Raw genomic sequence first — 23,443 nt, 5'->3', positions numbered from 1 at the left:
CCGGGTGCCGGCGGCGTGCCGGAGGCGCGCCAGAGGCAAGCCTGTCTGGGCCCTTCTGGGCACGGGCGGGCCCGGGCCTGTGACTCTGTTGGTCTGCAAACAGTACTCTCACATACCCTTACTTCTAAGGATTCGTACCAGAACATTAATCAGACTGAGCTGATCTTAAATCGTGAGTCCTTTTGTTATTCGAAAGATATGCTTATGCAACTACATAACAAGAAAGGCCATGTACCACAAGATACCCGTACACTATGTGATTTACTAGAGATAGCTAATCACCTGTCAGACACTACTATACCCTCTCTATTGGTGAATGTCACTCCTCCCAGCAGAAAGGTGTTTCCTAAAGTGGTGGAATTCCTGAAATGTGGCTACATCAATGCACGATCAGCAATAAAACACGCTCTGGAAATTGCAGATACTATCACCCATAAGGACCTTCATTTTTTGGGGTTATCTGAGACATGGTTTCAACCTGGCTTTGAGGCCTGCCTCATAGACTGAGTCCCTGATAATTATAAAATTATTTTTAAAAACCGCCTTCATAAAAAAGGGGGGGCTTAGGCTTCATATATGATGATTCATTAGAATGTTCTAAAGTACATATACAGGAGACTATACATTTTGAATCTATGTTGGTGAAATGTTGTATCAATCCTACATCCTCACTTTTTGTTTTATTGATTTACCTTCCGCCAGGCTATAATGCATCATTTAATGATGAATTTTTTAATTTTATTTTAAAAACCTCTCTGGACTACTCTAACATTCTCGTCCTGGGAGATGTAAATCTTTGGCTTGACGATCCTAAGGATCCGAAAGCCATAGAATTTTTGAATGACATATCAAATGCAAATTTTGTTCAACATCTTAAGGTACCCACACATCAAAAAGGACATACACTTGATATTTTACTCACTAATACATTGTCTACCGACAATATCTTAGCAACAGAGGTTATTTGGACTGATCACTTTTTAATTATTTTTACCCTCCCAGATTTTTCACCCCGGAAAGTAGTAATTGGACACTCTATGACTATGTCTAATCCGTATAGAAAACTAAAGGATGTCACCTTGGAAAATTTCAATACAGTATATCAATTAACACCTTTACAAATATCTGCATTTTCTAGTGTCCATCAACAACTAGAGAAGCCAGAAATTGAGATTCTACAAGTGGAGGAAGCCTTGAATCAACTTGACTTAAAAATAAAACTATGCCTTAATAGTGTTGCCCCATTACAAACATCAAATAACCGGCCACGCCTGACTAAATCTCGTCCTTGGCATACAGGAAAACTTTTGTCTTTAAAAACAAAAAGAAGACAATTAAAACGTAGGTGGCTAAAGACGAAACTTGATTCTGACAAGAAAATATATAGAATTTTCTGTCATGCATACTCAAAACAAATAAAATTATGTAAACGGACATATTATAACCATCTAATTAACAATGCACCTAATAAAGACAGGGCACTGTTTAAAATGGTACGCTCTATTACAACGCCTAGTCAGTGTGTACCGTCCATATCAGCCTCGTTAAAACTTTGTACAGATTTACACGAAGCGTTTATTGGAAAAATTGAAAAAATCCGTGATACATCAGCCTCATCTAGTTATCAACCATTAAACAATCCTACCAACATCAATATGCCTCTATTGGACAAATTTAAACTTGTATCTATATTGGACATTTTAAGGATCATGAACAGCCTAAAAGCCTCCACATATTTAGATGGTATATGCCCAGCATGGTTTTATAAAAAACATGCTGTGACCTTGGTGGCTGATATCACAATGATAGTTAATAAATGCCTTGCAATTGGCCTTATGCCTACTCAATTGAAACATGCCATCATTTTACCGCTGTTGAAGAAAGCAGGCTTAGATCCTGCCGACCTAAATAATTTTAGACCGATAACCTCGATACCATTCCTTCCCAAGATCCTCGAGCGTGTGGTCTTCGATCAGCTACAATATCACATGGAAATAAACAATCTTTTCCACGACACCCAATCGGGATTTAGGCCGGGTCGAGGCACAGAAGTATGTGCGTTAGCCATGCGTGAAAGACTCCTTATGATTAAGGACGCTGGAGGATCAGCCGCATTGGTGTTACTAGACCTTTCAGCGGCGTTCGATACGATCGACCACGACATCTTGACGAATCGCATGAAATTCCTGTTCGGAATAAAAGGCAAAGTGCTGAACTGGCTAAAGTCCTTTCTCTCAAATCGCACACACGTAGTTCGCTTAGGAGATTATAGATCTCTCCCTCGCCATCTACATTGTGGAGTTCCTCAAGGCAGTGCCATCTCACCACTGGCCTTTAACTGTTACATGCGGCCATTGCCAGACATTATACTGAAATATGGCTTGGAGGCTCAAATATACGCAGATGACACACAAATACTGGTAGATATGGCTAGTGGTACAGATATGCAATTGAAACTCCAACTTTGTTTAGCTGAAATACATCAATGGATGCTTTCTAGTAGACTTGGTATTAACACTGCTAAGACCGAAGTTCTTTTAATTGGAAAAATTACACCTATATCACCAATTTCTAACTGGCCCATATCATTTGGTACTACTCCAACGCCTGCCAAAAAGATTAAGAACTTATGGGTCTAGATCAACTCGGAACTCACATTTATACCACATGTCTTAAATATTGTGAAAAATGCAAGCTACTATCTTTATTTCCTTCGGAAGCTGAAAAATCTGTTTACCAAAGTGAATCGGAAAAAACTTGTACAAGCACATATACTTTCTAGGTTGATTATTCAAATGTTTTCTTATTAAATCTCCCAAAGAAATGGATTGCTAAGTTGCAGTTAGTTCAAAACCATTCCGCTCGCCTGATCAAAGGACTGAATCACAGAGAACATGTTGCAAGCTCCCTTTGAGAGCTTCACTGGCTACCCATTGCCAAAAGAGCTGAATTCAAGGCCCTCTGCCTTGTTTTTAAGGCATATTGGAGTCAGGGTCCAATATATTTATCGAGTATAGTTTCCCACTATACCCCAAAAAGATCTTTACGGTCGCCAAATTAAAACCGTCTTATGCCGAAATCATATAATTTTGCGGCAGCTGGTGGAATAACTCTCCAAGTCTTTGGAGTATTCCTATGGAATAATCTTCCTGAGAGTATGCGGAAAATTAACTCGCTAACTCATTTTCGTAAGGTACTGAAGACTTACTTACCTTCCAATGTATATGAATAAGGAACATGTGCTATTTACTACTAGCCAGCTCATCAGCCTGCCCTGACTTGTTGCTGCCTAATTAAATGTGGACTGGTATTCTGCTTCTTCAACCTTTCTTTTTTTTTATTTCATGTTTTCCCCCTGTTTAGATGATCCTCCTTGTGCTATCTCAGGTGTTATTTATTACTAACCTATTTTGTATGTGATATTTGCTATGCTTATTTTTTTGATTATCAGTATATGTATTTGGTCTGTCTAGCGCTTAGACGCAGTTCTTGAACTGTATTTGGCGCTTAACAAATAATAAAATCAAATCAAAATCAAATCAAGGAAGCCCTAGAGCTATTGAATGTCTTCTCAGGTTTTACAGGACTTAAAGTAAACTGCGATAAATCACTGTTATTTGCTATTGATAAAGGTGCGCAGAATATAGCGACCCCAAATCTTCCACTGAAATGGGTAACAAAGTTTAAATATTTGGGTATAATAATATCACGTCAGGCTGAGGAATTTAAAAAGTTAAACCTAGACCCAGTGCTGCAGGAATATAAGAAAAAACTAAAGATATGGGAAACGCTTCCGCAGTCTCTTCTGGGAGGTATAAACTTAATAAAAATTAATATTCTTCCTAGGTTGCTATACTTGTTCAGAAATTCACCACAATGGTTACCAAAAAGTTTTTTTACACAGCTACATAGTGTCTTATCCTCATTCATATGGCAAAATAAAATAGCTAGAATAAAATTAAAAACACTTATGCGTCCAGTGGAACAGGGGGCATTTCCAGACTTCTATAAATATTATCTTGCGGCTCAGTTGGTGACAATAAGGAGATGGTTAAATCCAGATGGATATGATCCTGCTACAATGGTGGAGGCAGCAGTGGTCCAGTCTTTGGAGGCACTGCAGGCATTACCATTTTGTGGGTTTAAATGATGACAACAGTAAGGGTATGGAAAGCAGGCATAGCAAGAGAGAGCAATCTAAAAACAGATATATCTCCAAATACTCCATTATGGAGAAATCCCGAATTGGCACATTTAACTTATATTCAAGACCCTAGAGCATGGACAACATTTGAAATTAAAAAAATATCACAAGTTATAGATAGGGGAAAAATATCCTCATTTGGAGAAATGAGAGAAAAATTTAATATACCGGAGAATTATTTTTTTAGACATATGCAGTTGGTCCATGTCCTGGTAGCACAATTTCCTGATGGCATCCCCGCAGCTAATAGAAACAGACCTAGAACAACTGGTGAGAAAGAGAAAGGAAAAAGGGTTGATTTCAACTCTTTACACCCATTTAGTAAAAACAGAACCACCAGATATGAATAAATTATAAGGTGGTTCTGGAGAGAGGTCCTGAGAGTAATTGAGGAAGTGACGTTAGTCCAACTTAACCTGGAGGCAGGGACCTGCTTGTTAGGACTCGTAGAAGAAACTATGGGCCAGATCCACAAAAGGGATATGACGGCGTATCCCTGTCGTATCCCTGTTTCTAACTATGCGGCTGATTCATAGAATCAGTTACGCATAGCTAGTCCTAAGATCCGACAGGTGTAATGGACTTACACTGTCGGATCTTAGGATGCTGTACCGCGGCCGCCGCTGGGGGCATTTCTCGACGTAATCCAGCGTCGGGTATGCAAATTAGCACTTACGGAGATCCACAAAGGTTTTTCCCTTTGTGAAGTCGCCGTAAGTGTTAGTTTGCCGTCGCAAAGATAGGGCTGCTTTTGTAGAAGAAGTAAAGTTAGTACACCATGTAAAAGTATACCCGTCTTTCCCGCGTCGCTGTCAAATTGTTTTTTAAAAAAAAAAAATTCCTGCCGAATCTATTTTTTACACGTCGCGATTCACAAAACTTGGCGCAACGTAACGTAACGCAAAGCACGTAGAGGAAATAGCGCCGGGAGCATGCGCAGTACGTCCGGCGCGGGAGCGCGCCTAATTTAAATGGGACTCGCCCCATTTGAATTGGCCCGCCTTGCGCCGGACTGATTTAGGATACACCGCCGCAAATTTACAGGTAAGTGCTTTGCGGGCACTAACTTGGGCAATTTGCGGCGGTGTAACTTAAATCACAAAAGTTACGTTGCGCCGGCTGGTTGTGGATCTGGCCCTTTGACCCCCAGAGAAAAAAGAATACAGATGGGTTTGCTGCTTTTTTACGCAATAAAGGCTATAGTATTAAATTGGAAAAAAGTGGAAGCCCCCTCTGTGGCGCAATGGAAAAATGTGATAAATAATAATCTGTCACTGTATAAAGAGACATATTATAACAGAGGAAATGGGGAAAAGTATAAGAAAATATTGGCAAATTGGATAGAAAATGTGACAACAGCTTCAGGGTAGGGAGGCACGGAAGTGGGAAGGAACTACAGCAATGGAAGAAAGGGATAAGAATGAGGTAAATGGGAATTAGATGTGAAGTAATGGAATGTCTGTATCAATGTGATTTTAATACATGAAAATGTGAAATGTATAGCTGTGTATGTGAAAGGAAATAAATCAAAAATCAATAAAGAGATTTAAAAATAAATCAATGCTTCTCGATTTAATTTTTTTTCCTACAAAAATAATTATTATGTTATGTCAAATAGATTCAAATGTTTGATACAATTATTGTATTTTACTTTGACCTGTTAGCTTAGCTAGCCAGGCATTTATGTATTCGAAATTAAGGCATTTATAAAGGCATGTTTTTTCTAATAAAATAATAAATATTTTATACTCACCTGCTCTGTACAATGGCTCTCCTCTTCTTTGTAGGCCCCATTAGCAAGCTGCTTGCCATGGGAGCATACTTGTGGATGCACTCCTCAGCCAGGCTGTGGGCATCCATAGACACCCACAGCATGGTCCGGCCCCACCCTCTGCTCACTGTTAATGGGATTTGACTAACATTGTAGTGTAGTGAGAACACAGTGAGAGGAGAGAAGACTAGCAGCTAGGCACAATGCTGGAATAATGTAGGACTGCCTGAAGGAGTTTTTTTTTTAAAACGAATGAACTAATGTATTAAGCTAAAAAACTTTTTAGCTTTAGAACCACCTTAACCACTTACCCCCCGGACCATATTGCTGCCCAAAGACCAGAGTACTTTTTGCGATTCGGGACTGCGTCGCTTTAACAGACAATTGCGCGGTCGTGCGACGTGGCTCCCAAACAAAATTGGCGTCCTTTTTTTCCCACAAATAGAGCTTTCTTTTGGTGGTATTTGATCACCTCTGCGGTTTTTATTTTTTGCGCTATAAACAAAAATAGAACGACAATTTTGAAAAAAATGAATATTTTTTACTTTTTGCTGTAATAAATATCCCCCAAAAATATATAAAAAAACATTTTTTTTCCTCAGTTTAGGCCGATACGTATTCTTCTACATATTTTTCGTAAAAAAAAATCGCAATAAGCGTTTATTGATTGGTTTGCGCAAAAGTTATAGCGTTTACAAAATAGGGGGTATTTTTATGGCATTTTTATTAATATTTTTTTTACTAGTAATGGCGGCGATCAGCGATTTTTTTTTTTGGTATTGCGACATTATGGCGGACACTTCGGACATTTTTGACACATTTTTGGGACCATTGGCATTTTTATAGCGATCAGTGCTATAAAAATGCATTAGATTACTATAAAAATGCCACTGGCAGTGAAGGGGTTAACACTAGGGGGCGGGGAAGGGGTTAAGTATGCCTGGGTGTGTTCTTACTGTGGGGGGGGGGGTGGCCTCACTAGGGGAAACACTGATCCTCGGTTCATACAGTGTATGAACCGAAGAAAAGCATTTCCCCTGCTGACAGGAACGAGAGCTGTGTGTTTACACACACAGCTCCCGTTCCCCGCTCTGTACCGAGCGATCGCGTGTGCCCGGCGGCGATCGCGCCCGCCGGGCACACGCACGGGAGTCGGGGGCGAGCGGGGGGCGCGTGCGCGCGCCTCCGGCGGCGCGCGTGCGCCCCTAGTGGCGGCTAAAGGGTAGGACGTCATAATACGTGATCTCGCCTAGGAGAGCCACCTTGTGGACGTATTATGACGGTGCGGCGACGGCAAGTAGTTAAGAGGAACTGCAGTCTGCTTACATAATTTGTAATAAAAACATCTTTGCCATTCTGAAGCTTCCCTCCAACCACTTTGCACATTGTTTTATATATATTGTGATTCTGTACTGGCCAAATATGCTGCAGAAATCTCCCTCCACTAAGTCTGGCTGCACCCATTTTAACCCATTTTAACTGTAAGCAGTTGAAGCTGCTGCCTGTTCACTTCATGGATTTACACAGACGCACAGAGGCACACTTCCAGCTCTGCAGCCCCGCAGCTCTCATTGGCCCACTTATGACTCACCCCCCTCCCTTCTTGGCAAACTCTTACAAGAGTTAGAGAGAGAGCTGTACATGTTGTCATAAGCCTAGGTTAATGACCAGACAAGAAGAAGAAGAAGTGGGTTGTATAAGGTATTTACTGGCAGAAAAAAAACCTACTATCCAAAGTTAAAACAACAAGGGCAAAAGATTTAATAGATGGAAAGATGAAAGAAAAAACAAATGAAGGTCCACTTTAAGGATTTTCCAGATAAGTGCACCTTTAAAAATATACCAAGACTGTCATTGCTGTCTTCTGCTGTCCAGAGAATGCAAGTTTTCTGGATGTCATGCTCACATTCTTGCTTTAGCAAATGACCAGGATTATGGTATGCAGTATATAGAAAAGGACTTCATTCTTTCCTATTCAATATACAGGGGGTGATTTTCTAAAACTGGAAAGGGCAAAATCTGGTGCAGATCTGCATAGAAACCGGATTCCAGCTTAATTGAACAAGCTAAAGTTAGAAGCTGATTGGCTACCATGCACAGCTGCACAAGCTTTTGCAATCGCCAGTTTTAGTAAATCAATGCCACCATTCTTACTCCAGGTCAGTAAATTTAATCCAGAGGGTCAACATAACAGCTGCGCAACTGGCTGCCTCCCACTGGCTGCCTCCCATATTGTCATATGACATATTTACTTTTGTTAAATCATTAAACATTGTACATTTATAGGTGTTTCTGACTGTATGTACACTCCTGCTACACTCAGACTTCTATGGTCATATTAGGATCAAAACATGGATGGGGATAACAGTAAACCTGCTTTAAAATCTGTGGAAGTAAGCACATAATGACAGACGTTTGATTTGATGTTAAGGTAAAATAAAAAAATGAAAATATAAGAAAAAAAAAGCTTTGCTTTTAATATTATACACAATGTCATGTTATAAGGAAAAGACCAACCCAGAAGAGGCAATCAAGGCCCTCAAGAAAAACTATAAAGCTTGTTTTATGACTGCTTTACACTCCAAGGCAAGTCTTACTCTCAAGATATTCAATAAATTACAGAAATTCAAACAATACACTCTTATCTTCTAGAGGGTCCTTAGGGTGGATTCTTTAAAGAAGGCTTTTTTATTTAATAAATAAAAATTGAAAGAATTCTGCTAAGGGAGTTAGGATTCGACTGGATTAATCTAGTATGAAAACAGAAAGAGAAAGCTTCTTGGCTATGTATTGTTTAAATATCAAAGTTGTAAATGTGACTTAATTGCTGTATTCATTATTATCAGTGAGTAGGTTTTAACATTTTAGCTGACATTGTAACTATTTGTTTTTATTTAACAAATTTAGTTTAAACAGAATTACATCCTAACGCCTTATAAAGACTAGAGGGGCTGTGAACTGCAGAGTACCAAGCAGGGCAATTCAGCAGGAAAGGTGTTTAATTGTCAGAATCAGAACATTTAAAAGTGTTATTGTGAACTTCGTTCTTGATATTAACAGCTGAAGACTAGTGCTAGTTTAATTTTTTTAACTCATATTGTAACAGTTTTATCCTCATTAAAAAAAAAAAATTAAAAAACATTTAAAATGTTATATATATATATATATATATATATATATATATATATATATATATATATATATATATATATATATATATATATATATATATTGTGTTCCCTCATCCTTTATTTTTTTTAAAATGACACGTTGTATTTACACTCTCCATGCTTCAGTACTGTCCCCAGCTTTATCCTTGGTCCAGTGTCTCCAGTCCTCTTCAGGCAGTCAGTGTAATTCCCAACTTATGCAGGCTGGGCTCACACTCCAGAAATGGGCATTGCTCACACATTATTATGTAATCACCACTCAATCCAAAAGTATGGCCCACCCCTTTCCTTTGCCAAGACAGATGAGGGAGACCATTTGATGTCAACAGACCGATATTTATAGGGTATATAGTGGGATTTGAGATGGTTAGGATGACAGTAAAAAGGATTTTTTTTTTAAGCTGAAGTTTTTTTCAAGCAAACTTGGAACTTAGGAAATTAAAGTGTATCTAATTAAAAGGGATCCTGTTCCTTTAACCCTCCTGGCCGTAACCCCGAGCGTGACTCGGGGTGGATTCTTTCTGCTGCGATCGGTATCCCCGAGTCACGCTTGGGGTAAGCTATGCAGAGCCTGCAGCGTGCGCTGGCTTACCTTGTCCTGGATCCAGCGATGTCACCGCGCTGTGTGATCGAGCGGGACCTCGCTCGATTCACACAGCGTCCCCCTGTGCCGCCGATCTCCGTTCCCTGCGTTGATTACATTATTGAATATTTTTTATTAGAATTATATTATTATTTGTTATAATTATTTATAATTATTTATTATATTATAATTTATAATTTTGTTTTTAAAAAAATGTCATACCCGGGATGCCTATTAGATTCTTGTTTGGTCAGATTTAAGTGAGTTATTCCTAAGAATTACAGGCCTACAGTATAAAACGCCAAATTTCCTTGCAAATAATTGTACCGCTTTTGGTACGTAATTTCAGACAGAATCATACCGCCAGGGAGGTTAAATCATTTTATACAACAATGTGCTTTGTCATTTGACCCCCCTGTATCACCTCAACAACCTTAGCTGAGGCTGCATGTTTCTGCCCTCCTCCCTGTAAACTGACCACGGTTTATCATGGCTGCTGAGCCCTGACACCGTGGTCAATTTACGTGCCTCCATCATCCTTCTCTGCTCTGTGATCTCCTGTGTCCTCTCCCCCATTCTCTCCCCCCTCCCCTCCCTGCCTATCAGCTCTGTCCACTCCATGATCCTCCCCTCCTGTTGGTAAAATAATAGTATTATGTCTCTACAATCCACTCTGTTAGATAACAACACGTGTCCCACTGTATGTTCTTTAATAAAGAAAGGCCTCCCGGTGCTCACATGACTCCTCTGTTCTCTCCTCCTCTCCTCCTTCCAGCTAACGTCAGCTCTGATCGAAGGTTGAAATCTGCTTTTTTCAAATACAGGACAAACAGTGGATCACATGTTATCTAACAGAGTGAATTGTAGAGACATAACAAGTGTCTTTAGAACCACTGCAATATAAATACACTTCAATATAACCCTTTGATGATATTCCATTGCCTTTTATTCTCATATTCTTTAATTCCCACTTACCTATACTCTCTACCTTGTTACCTCTTCTTATCTATTAATCTTCTTCTTAATTAAACCCTTTCAATTTAACATAGGTTACAATCCTACATCTTTACATTTCTCATTATTGATAAAACACATATAAGATAATAACAGCAGAGATTATAAAGGTACCTTCTGCCCATGACTACATTATTAGTGAATACAAAATCTCATCACCTCACTGTAATGGGGAATACATTACACACTTTTTGACATTGCAGAGGTGTTTTAAATCAAAGTCATTGGTTTGGTACTAATGACAGTTATTTTATCTCAGAAAAATTATAACATCTTTCACAGACCCACAAGGAAGGGGGTGGAGAGTTCCAGTTACATATTGTAAAAGAACCCTGAGATGGAAGGGGCTGCCCCCCTCTTTACACAGCACACATGAACAGAGCTGTGGCTGTCAATCAAAAGCTGTGTTCTGGAGATCCCTCCCTTGTCACCTTTTTAGCTCTCAGTGTCAGGAAACATTGTCAGAAGTGACTTAGGCTGAACCAGACATCAGAAAGAAATTTCACTTATGCAAGCTATACATTATACATTTTTTTTTCAATTTCCTTTAGATTCACCTTAAAAAATGTAGTCAAAGATAGTGGGCAGTCATCAGCATACCATTAGACAAATATCTTATAGCACCAACATCCCTAAATTTAGAAAATATTAAAAGAACAGGATATGGGATTTTAAGGGTGCTAGAGATAATAGTTGATGCAACACAATTTAAAAAAAAGTTTATTAATAACAATAATTAAAAAACTGATAAATACTAATGATTGACTGTTACAGGTATACATCTAATACCTAACATGTAACAGTAATAGGTTGTATACAGTTGAAAGTAGCTTCCATTTTTGTTCAACAGTTTTGCCGATAAGGCTTCATCAGGCCTTGGAGCGAGGTGCAAGGGCCTGCCTGATTGCATTCAAATTGCAAGTGTTTGGGTTTGACCTCATATTTTATGGTTTTGGTAAATCTAAAGTAAAATTGTACTAGAAAATTGTATAATGTATGGCTAGCCTTAGTGCTTTGCCTTAGTGCTTTAGCATTAGGCAAGTAAACATTACAGAAATACATGCTGTCTGAGGTTTACCACTTTAAGACTACAATTATAAGGTTTTAAGACAGCTGGGGGACAGGAATACATATAAAGTTTTGGGTCAAAACTCCACCTTGAAATATAAGGAAACATGTAATTCTTTAGTTGAAAAATGGAATGAAAAAGAAGATGTTGGTGTTTCTATTCAGATTCTGAGTAGTTATATTTTATGACCACTAGATGGCATCTGCTGTTTTTTACATATTTTTTACATATATTTTTTATATTGATTTGTGGGCATTTTTTTATTATTATTTGTTTTTTTTTCTGTTGAATATATTTTTTATAAACATTTTTGATTATTATTTGTGTATGTAGTTGCTCAATGTAAAATAATAAACTCCTATTTTTGGGCTGCTAATATTTGTCAATTATTTTTCCCATATATGTAGCAAAGTAGGTGATTTTTTTAGTCACCACATTTTAAAAAGATAAGACATTAGTGATGTATTGTTTGAAATCATAGCTGCCACCCCCCTGATTTGTTTTATCTTTGTTTAACCACTTCTGTACCGTAGGACGTCATATGATGTCCTGGACTTTAGTGGGGGATATCTGAATGATGCCTGCAGCTACAGGCATCCTTCAGATATCCTTTTCTGCAGGCAGCGATTCTGCGCACCATAAGAATGATCATAGCGGCACCGCTTGATCGTTCTTATAGGCAGATCAGAGGCCATCCAAGGCCCGGAGAACAAATTGACCGCTGCCGGATGGGGAGGATAGAAATGACCATCGGAGGCCCGGGCGCAATGTTATGACGTCGGCTGAAAGCATGAGATATGTGATTTTTTTTCCCAATCTCATGCTTTCCAGCCTAGAGAAGAGATGTGGGGTCTTATTGACCCTACATCTCTCCATAATGAGGACCTGTCACACACTATTCCTATTACAAGAGATCAAAAAAAAGTTAAAAAAGTAAAAAAAAAAAAAAAAAGTAAAATAAAATAATAGAAAAAAAATTAAAACGCCCCTGTTCCTGGTAGCTCGTGCTCAGAAGCAAACGTGCACGTAAGTCCCGCCCACATATGTAAACGCCGTTCAAACTACACATGTGAGGTATCGATGCGTGTGTTAGAGCAAGAGCAATAATTATAGCACTAGACCTCCTGTATAACTCTAAAGTGGTAACCTGTAAAAAAAATTGTCGCCTATGGAGATTTTTAAAGTGGGAGTTCACCAGAATTTTTTTTTTTAACATTAGATTGAGGCTCATTTTGTCAAGGGGAATCGGGTGTTTTTTTTAAAATCGAAGCAGTACTTACCGTTTTAGAGATAGATCTTCTCCGCCGCTTCCGGGTATGGTCTTCGGGACTGGGCGTTCCTATTCGATTGACAGGCTTCCGACGGTCGCATACATCGCGTCACGAGTAGCCAAAAGAAGCCGAACGTCGGTGCGGCTCTATACGGCGCCTGCGCACCGACGTTCGGCTACTTTTGGAAAATCGTGACGCAATGTATGCGACTGTCGGAAGCCTGTCAGAAGCCTGTCAATCAAATAGGAGCACCCAGTCTCGCAGCCCAAGCGGCGGAGAAGATCGCTCTCTAAAACGGTAAGTACTTCTTTGATTTTTAAAAAAAACACCCGATTCCCCTTGACAAAATGAGCCTTAATCTAATGTTAAAAATTAAGTTTTTGGGTGAACCTCCACTTTAAGTACAGAAGTTTGTCACCATTCTATCAGTGTGCACAATTTTAAAGCATGACCAGTTAGGTATCTTTTTACTCTGCGTTACATCATCTTTCACAATATACAAAAAAATTAGGCTAACTTTACTGTTTTGTTATTTTTTAATTTATGAAACTGCTTTTTTTTCCAAAAAAAGGCGTTTGAAAAACTATTGCGCAAATACCGTGCAAGATAAAAAGTTGCAATGACTGCCACTTTATTCCCTAGGGTGTCTGCTAAAAAAAATATATATTGTTTGGGGGTTCTGAGTAAATTTCTAGCAAAAAAATTATGATTTTTACATGAAGGAGAGAAGTGCCAGAATAGGCGCAGTATGGAAGTGGTTAAGACCACAGTAAAATGGTGGCCTCATCTATTGTTTTAGCGATTTAAGTTTGACCTCTATAGATTGACCTTTTGTCCAACACAAAATGGCCTCTGTTGCTAGGTTCCATGTACACAATTAAGGGTGTATACATGAATGTGAGATGTTCTCTCTGCTTGTTCCTATGAGGAAGTCACAAGGTCACATGATGAAATGCATCAGGAGGTGGGGCTTATGATGTTATTATGCCTGGAAGTCCGTTAGCATCCAGTTTACATGCTGTTTTTCCTTTAGGGAGGTATCTGTTTTTAAACAGGTGATTTATCTTGTGCATTGTAGTTTTCAGTGCACCCGCTTTATTAGAGTACCAAATGAACCACACAGTACAGCATACGTTAAATATATATTCTTTATTCATAGCATGCTAATAATATGTCCATCAACCCATCTGATTTGATCCATATTGCAACACCTCCAGCTGTTGCAGAACTACAAGTCCCATGAGGCATTGCAAAACTCTGACAGCCACAGGCATGACAGCCAGAGGCAGAGGCATGATGGGACTTGTAGTTTTGAAACAGCTGGAGGTCCGCTAATTGCTTATCCCTGCACTATACCAATAGTGTGAAATGTGTAGGCTGTTAATCCCCATTTTGCTGTGATTTGTAGTGGTTATTTTCAATATTTTCTACAAATAAAGACAACCATCAAGGTTTTTTTTATAGTGCGGCTGTCCATTTATCTTCTCTATATAACCCTTATTATGGGTTGTATTTGCCTCCAACCCAGGAGGTAATTTTAAAGCCATTAACAACCCAGAATCAATTGAGCCTGTTACATAATGGGTGTATGTGAAATCTCCATTAACAGCTGCACATAATATTGTAACTAGAAATATATTTTTAGTTAGAAGGAAATATATTTAAAGTTGGTATTACTGTAATTACAATAGTTCCACTTCAAAGGTTGGCCCTTTGTCTCCCTTATCATATCTCACATGTGCTGAAAACAGCAACATTCTTTGAATCACCCAATCAGGCTGTGGCTAATATACATTTACTAGGTACAGTGACCAATTATGGAACATTATATTAGCCACAGTACAAAAAGGAGGGGGGAATATAATGCTTTGTCACCAAGCTATGGGTTCTCTTTTGTGTTAAGACACACAGCCATTACCACCATGCCCTGACCTGAAGTGGAAAGGTAAACTAACTCCATACTTATACATTGTATTATTAATATGGTTGTTATGGGTAATTTGTAAATATCATATACGCCAGGAGACTTATACTGTACATTGTGTTGTAAATACTGTCTAGTGTGCAATGTTTTGTGTAAGAACTCTCAGTTCTAGATGTGTATATGTACATACTACTACAATGACTGAGGTATATGCACATATACACATAACCTAGGCAACAAGCCCAAAACCAACACATTTCTAGACTTGCTCTTCCTCAGGGTCTATTTCTTGGAATCTCTTCTTACAGAAGCAATATGGATCAAATCAGATGAACATGTATATATTAAGCCCCTGTCGCCTTTGCGACCATTTGATGTCCCTTTTTTTTGTGTGCTAAAATTAAAAAAAGGGTTATACTTTCCTGTTCTGTGGCCCCTTTCCTCCTCTTTGGGGGTCTCCCACCAGCCCTGTCTGCTCCTCTTTTACTGTGTGTGTCCAGTAGTGTGTGAACACATGTAGGCTTACTCCTGAGTCGGGGCATGTGTGTCCATAGATGTGCACAGTGTGGCTTGGCTCTATCCACTACTCTCTCCTTACAGGATTTGATTCCCAATGGCTCCTGCTGCTGCCTGATCCTCCTGTAAGAAGATAAAGAGAAGAAAGAAGAACTGCAGACTGGGACAGCACTAGATCAATATAACCAGATCTAGGACTCAGGTAAGTGTTTAGGGAGGGGGGACACACTTTCCTTTTAGTATGTTCCTTCTTAATTTATGGACAATACTTATAAAAATAAAAATGTATTTTGGTAAAAGTTAATATGAAATATTTTTTAGAGATGCAATATAGATCAAATCAGATGGCCTGATGTTTTTAGCACTTTATGATTAAAGAATATATAGTTTATGCACAGTATATCTGTGTGGTAAATTTGGTACTCTATTAAGCCCCAGCCCCCCACACAACCATTTGATGTTCCTTTTTGTTTGCAAGTCTTTGCTTGGGAGTGTGTAAGCTCATTTATGTGTTAAAATAAAAAAAGGTCTATACGTACCTGCTATATGCAATGATACTGCACAGAGAGGCCCCTTTCCTGCTGCCCTGGGATACCTCACCAGCCCTGTACACTCCTCCTTAAGACCCCTTTCACACTAAGGTGATTTTCCGGAATTTTAGCACTAGAAATAGTGCCTGAAACTGCCCCCCAATTATTTCAGTGTGACTTTTCACACTGGGGCGGGGCGCTTGTAGAATGTTAGGAAAAGTCCTGCAAGTAGCATCTTTGGGGTGGGTTGGGAGTGCTGAATTTAGCACTCCCAAAATCGCTCTACGCTCTGAATGGGCATTGCTTCCAAAGAGCCTGAAAAGCGCTTCGGAAGCACCGCAACATGGGCACTTTTAATCCCCTCCTTTGGGGTTAAAGGCTAGGGGCTGAAAAGCAACGCTTACACAGCGACAAAGAGCCCGCTAAAATGAGCAGCGCTAACGCGGCCACGGCCCCAATGTGAAAGGGGTCTTACTGTTTGTGCACCCATAGCAAGTGGCTGCTCTCTCTTCAAAGGGAAGCCAAGGGCTCCTACTGCTGCTTGATCCTCTTGTAAAAAGATAAACAGAGGGGAGAACTGCAGACAAGGACAGCACTAGATCGGTACATGACTCAGGTAAGTGTTTAGAGAGGGGGCTAGAGGTGCAGCTAGTGGAATATTTTTTTTTACCTTGATAGTTTGGATATCTTCAAGGCTCTTAACCGAGCCATAGGTGCTGAAATTGTATATGTTTATCAAGGGCTGTGACAGGCTTTCATTGGAGTTGGGTATTCCTCTACCTTGCTCCAGCTCAGAGGCAGTGTGTTAGTAGGCAGTCAAGCAGGTAGCCACACAGAAAATGTATTTGCAATAAGAAGTTTTAATACATTTTTAATGTTTTACTTTTTCTAACTGTTTAAAGTATCATTGAAGTCAATTCCTTGCTTTTGTATAGAGTAGATAAAGTAGAGTAGGTAAATGTATAAAACTCCTACAATCTTTTTTTTTTCCATTTGGCAGTCTAGGGAGGGCTGTATGGGGAGACTGGCATTTTTTCATCAGCAAGAGGGCCGCCAGCATTGGAGATGAGTAGGAACATGGTTTGAAACACAGCCTAGAGAGGAAACACAGTATGTGTGACTGAATTTCCAAGGCAAATTGTGTTTCCAGACACTTTCCTTTTCGCACCTCTAGAATCCTCTTTCTTTATTTATGGACAAATACTATAAATACTATAAATATATATTGGTATTCTTTTAGTAAATTAATATGAAATATTAACATTTTGTGTATTTCTTTTTAGACCACAATCAGGAACTTCAGTCACATTTTTACAAGTTTAGAAATGTCAGTTTTCAGGTTTGCTGAAAGAAGTCAGTTATTTATAGAATTCAGTGACTCAAAATATATAGCTTATTCAATAATTCAAACCGAATGAGTCACAAAGGTGTTCCTTCTGTGTTTTCTTTATTTTTTGTTATATGGTAAAAAAAAAAAAAAAAAAGAAAACATATAACATTATTATAAATATAAACACAAGAGAAAAAAAAATATTGCATATCATGTCCTTTTGTTTATGATATTTTTTAAAGATTGCAGCCTTAAAACTCACCCTAAAGCCCCTTTCACACTTGGGCGTTTTTCGAGCATTATTCAAGCATTATTACAGCGTTATTCGAGCGTTTTTCGAGTGTTATTACAGTGTTATTACAGCATTATTCGAGCGAAGCCTCATCTGCAATCCCAATGTGCTGGTAAAGCACCGCTAAGACCCTAACGTTTTAGGGCGTTTTTGCAGTGCCTCAGTGTGAAAGGGAAAGCTGTTTTTACAGCGATTTTCAATTCATTTCAATGGAGAGGGGTGTTTTTGGAGCGTTTTTTTCAGCGCCCAAAAGCTGCTCCAAAGATGCTGCCTGCAGGACTTTTCTCAACGCCCTACCAGTGCAACGCCTCAGTGTGAAAGGGCAAGGCGTTTTTACAGCACTTTTCAATTCATTTCAATAGAGAGGGGCGTTTTTGGAGCTTTTTTTTCAGTGCGCAAAAGCTGCTCCAAAGATGCTGCTTGCAGGACTCAGTGTGAAAGGATCCATTGAGATGCATGGAGAGTGTTTTATGAGCATTTTAAGAGCGCCATTTTTAGTGCTGAAACGCTGTTAAAACGCTTCAGTGTGAAAGGGGTCTAAATGTGTCTTTGCCATTGGCAGTGCATGTTGCCAAAATAAAAATGTCACCAAAATATCTTGATTTTATATGTCAAGAAAATGAAAACTCCCAAGTTCTCATTTATATAATTAGATAACAAAAATTAAGGCTCCATCAAGAAAAAAAAAATCAACCATTTTTTTTTGTGCTGTGCTTCTTAGGTAGACAGGGGCTATTAGTTGGACACACCGGCCCAGATTCTTAAAGACTTACGACGGCGTATCTCCAGATACGCCGTCGTAAGTCTGAATGGCCGCCGTTGTATCTATGCGCCTGATTCATAGAATCAGTTACGCATAGATTTGGCCAAGATACGAGCGGCGTAAGTCTCCTACGCCGTCGTATCTTGGGGTGCATGCGCCGTTCGTTCAAAACGTCATTTACGTGGGGTCATGCTTTATTTACATAAAACACGCCCACCACTTTACAATTTGAATTAGGCGCGCTTACGCCGGCACATTTACGCTACGCCGCCATAACTTAGGATGCAAGTGCTTTGTGAATACAGCACTTGCCTCTCTAAGTTGCAGCGGTGTAGCGTAAATACGATACGCTACGCCCGCCAACACTTACGCCGCCCTCCGTGAATCTAGGCCACCATTTTTTTCACTTTTTTTCTGTGCCAAATCACAATTTTGCATTGTGGGATTACACTGCAATTGCAGGACAAGCGTTTGGCTCACTATTGCGGTGTGGCCCCTTTAATTTCAATGGGAAAGTTTGTCAGACAATACCACTTATCAAACTGAAACGCGAGTTTCATAAACATAAAAAACAAAAAAAGTCCTTATGTGTTAAACAAAAAAGTCCAATGTTCCCACTCAGTAAGTGCAAAACAAAGATGGAAGGCTTAGCAGAATTTGTGACTACACAATTAAGTGCAGCATACAGGCTTTGATAATGCCACTCATGTGTCGCTTCTCGGCCTTTTGGCTAAGATCAAGTGTAGTATCTGTTCTTATCAGTTGTCAGAGGAGCGCTGAAGCACCTCCGTCGGATGGATGGATGCAATCCATGATGTCATTGCACCTGGAAGGGTGGTTTCAGCAGGGACTACGCCGAGCTACCCGACAGATACTGGGGGCCGGCCAATGGTTGCATCTGAGCCATCTGGAAGGGTGCTCCTGGTGAGGATGGGTGGCTGCACTGGGTCTTGTTTTTTTTGCCGAGTTCTAGTCTGGCTGGCTGGTGTAAGTGCTATCCCTGTCGGCGATCCGGTAGGAGGAGCTGGTAATGCCCTTTGATGAGTAAAAGGGACAGAACACATGGAGTGGAGAGAAAGTGCTGCTCACCCCGGTATATGCAACAGAGAACGTTTTCCCAATTGTTTTTTTTGGCAGCTCAAGTAGACAAAATGAATTCAATGTAATAAAAAATATATTTATTCACATATATCAAAAATATCAAAAAAGGGAGGGAATTGTGGAATGCATAAATAGAATATGAGTTGCGGCATAGCAAGGAAACATAAAATACATATGGTGTTTTACAGTATACAACATAGCGTTTATACAGCTAATTATGTATATTGCATGTATAAACAATGTCCTAATGCGTTTCGACCCTAATGGTCTTCTTCAGAGGTTTATTGTGTTGTGACTGAAAGGGAATATACAAAAAAATTACATTAAACATTTCATAGGTTTACAACCAACCCTTTAAAACCACCCACCACTCTATTCATATAGAAATACCTTTCATTGGAAAGGGGGGGTGGGAGATGGGGAGGAGAAAACATAGCATTGTATCCGTACAATAAGAAGGATTAATTAAATTGATCATTTACCGTTGATGAAATGAGGGAGTGGTCTCGTTGTGATTTTGCTATGGCAGATAGGGGTGTCCAACAGTCCTCCCAGGGATCGCTCCAATTCTCGGAACTCATACACAGACGTCCACGCCAGATGCCCTTTGATGAGTGGGGCAGAACCATGCAAATCCGCCGGGTTGACGGAGGGTCTGGAGGGGCTAGTATTGGTGGAGGCTGCTAACTGGAGTGGCAGTTCTCCCCAAGAAAACCTTGAAGGACTCTCTAGCTGGCAAGGGTGGAGGGCTGCACTGGCCAGTCGGGGGGTTGGATCTGGAACGAAAAGCCTATGGTGCATGTGCCCCTGGAGTGGCAGTCCAGGGGTATCTGAGAATCACTGTGAGTGAGGGTCACTTTGATTTAAAGATACCACGGTCACTGCACCAGATACACATTTTTTTTAGTACCTGCCTCCTGGGCCGGGCCTTTTGGCTAGGACCAGGGGAATTTTTTATTCCTGGCCGGAGGGCCTGGTCATGACCACTTCTTTCACTCTCCTCTCCACTATCCCTTTCCCCCACTTTATTTATTTTTTGCCTATGTTTGTCTCTTTTTGTCTTTTTTTGTTTGTGCACGTTTTGTCTCACTGTGTGATTAGTAGGGTGCCGGTCCTCGGGCCAGCCCTGAACGTCTTGGGAGTGGGTGGACATGGCCTTCTGGCTTAGTTCACCTGCTCTCATGGGGTCTCCCTTCAGGGGAGCCCCACCTAGTACTGGGAGGGTTCTGTTTCGGCAGTCCCTCCAAGGAAGTTGGGTCCGTGTCGGCTTTGGTTGCTCGGACCACAGTACCTCAGTCCCCGTCTGGAGCCTAATGCCCCGGAGGATCAGGGCTTTTGGGTCCCTTCTTCACAGGAGGACCACTTGACATTGCACCCGTTCACACGCCATAGGCTTTTCAAAAAAATATAAAAAATGCCACTCATGTGGAGTATGATGAATCCTCTCCTTTTATCCTTAACTCTGGAACTCCAGATAGGCCGGAACAAAAAAAATAATTACACCCAGGTGAGTAACACTCCATGCATAAGTGCAACTGCCAATCACCAGCCTCCACCAGCTTTCACCCCAATGCAGTGCGCACTCTCCGAACAAAAGATCATAGGAAGCATCAAAAGGTGAAAACATGGATTTTATGCTTGTATATACAAGCATAAAAATAACACACATAAAAAAATTACCTGTTCATTGTATGTCCTTAATATTTCCCATGGCTGTGCCCTTCTCCTTGAATTTTCCAACAAGATCAACAATACAACTACAGGCATACCCCACTTTTAACCACTTCCTTACTGGGCACTTAAACCCCTTCCTGACCAGAGGACTTTTTGTGATTCGGCACTGCGTCGCTTTAACTGACAATTGCGCGGTCGTGCGACGTGGCTCGAAAACAAAATTAACGTCCTTTTTTCCCCACAAATAGAGCTTTCTTTTGGTGGTATTTGATCACCTCTGCGGTTTTTATTTTTTGCGCTATAAACAAAAATAGAGCGACAATTTTGAAAAAAAAAATATATTTTTACTTGTTGCTATAATAAATAGCTCAATTTTTTTTTTTTACGTTTTTTTTATCCTCAGTCTAGGCCGATACGTATTCTACATATTTTTAGTAAAAAAAAAAAAAAAAAAATCGCAATAAGCGACTGGTTTGCGCAAAAGTTATAGCGCCTACAAAATAAGGGACAGAATTATTATTATTATTATTTTTTTTTTACTAGAAATGGCGGCGATCTGCGATTTTTATTGGGACTGCGACGTTATGGCGGACACATGGGACACTTTTGACACGTTTTTGGCGCCATTCACATTTATACTGCAATCAGTGCTATAAATATGCACTAATTACTGTATAAATTTTTTTTTTACTAGAAATGGCGGCGATCTGCGATTTTTATTGGGACTGCAACGTTATGGCGGACACATCGGACACTTTTGACACATTTTTGGCGCCATTCACATTTATACTGCAATCAGTGCTATAAATATGCACTAATTACTGTATAAAAATTTTTTTTTACTAGAAATGGCGGCGATCTGCGATTTTTATTGGGACTGCGACGTTATGGCGGACACATCGGACACTTTTGACACATTTTTGGCGCCATTCACATTTATACTGCAATCAGTGCTATAAATATGCACTAATTACTGTATAAATGTGACTGGCAGGGAAGGGGTTAACACTAGGGGGTGAGGAAGGGGTTAAATGTGTATCCTAATTAGTGTTCTAACTGTGGGGGAGGGGGGGTGACTGGGGGGGTGACCGATCTGTGTCCCTATGTACAAGAGACACAGATCCGTCTCCTCTCTCCCCTGACAGCACCGCTGTCTGCGAGAGCCGGGAATGAGAGATGATCTCATATGTAAACATATGAGATCATCTCTCATTGGCCACACAGATCGCCTAGGAAACGGCCGCTCCGATTGGCCGTTCACGACGATCTGTGACTGGCTGTGTCCAAGGGACACGGCCAGCACAGCAGTTCCCCGCTGCGCGCTCGGGAGCGCGCGCGGGGAACGCGAAAAGGGGCGGCCGTAAAAACACGGCCTCCCAGAGAAGTAGAGCCACCCGGCGGCCGTATATAGTCGTACGGCCGTCGGGAAGTGGTTAAGTACACAATGGAGTTTATTTACAAAAGCTGGAAAGTGCAAAATCAGACTCTGTATCAGTCCCTCCCCTATGCAAGGGTGTTGGGGATAATCCTGAACTCTGACTTGTCTTTTCAGCCCCAAATCCTATTACTATCCAATCTTGTAGACTTAACCTCCATAACATTTCGAAAATATACCCTTTCTTAATCAAGGAAACCATCAGGCTACTCTTTCCCCATGTAGTCTAATATGGCTTCCAATTGCGCAATGAGCAAACAGTTCAAATACTAATCTTGTCTCAATATATCACCCAAATCATCCTCTCTACTCCATTCAAGACCTCCAGCTCTCTAGATTTCTTGTCTCCTTCTTCAATGCTCGCCTGTGGTTTTCTCCAGAACTTTCCCATCCTCTGGATCTCCCTACCTAAATTTGTCCAGCTATTTCCTACTTTGTCCACCTTTAGGCAATCCCTGAAAATGCATCTCTTTAGGAAAGCATATCATACATCCACCTAAAGACTGAAATTTCTCCATCAGCTCCTTTTTTGTACACATATTCTCTCCTATTAGATTTCATCTCTCATGAACAGGGCCATCCTAATCATCTTGTATTGAATTGCATTGTAATGCCGTGTACACAAGATTGGAAATTCCGACAAGAAAAGTTCTATGTGAGCTTTTGGTCGGAAATTTCGACCGTGTGTATTCTCCATTGGACTTTTGCTGTCGGAATTTTCGCCAACAAAAGATTGAGAGCAGGTTCTCTATTTTTTCCAACGGAAAAAGTCCCTATTGGAAAATGCGCTCGTCTG

At 40.2% G+C, this 23,443-nt stretch overlaps 1 pseudogene; it reads left to right on the top strand.

The window, feature by feature from the left end:
* Nucleotides 1-19,147: 19,147 nt before the first annotated feature.
* On the top strand, nt 19,148-19,250 carry LOC120925157 (annotated as a pseudogene).
* The last annotated feature ends 4,193 nt before the right edge of the window (nt 19,251-23,443 follow it).

The sequence above is a fragment of the Rana temporaria genome, chromosome 1, assembly GCF_905171775.1.
Source record: "Rana temporaria chromosome 1, aRanTem1.1, whole genome shotgun sequence".
Lineage (NCBI taxonomy): Eukaryota > Metazoa > Chordata > Amphibia > Anura > Ranidae > Rana > Rana temporaria.
Note: the sequence above shows the minus strand (reverse complement) of the source record. Positions and strands in the feature narration are given on the sequence as shown.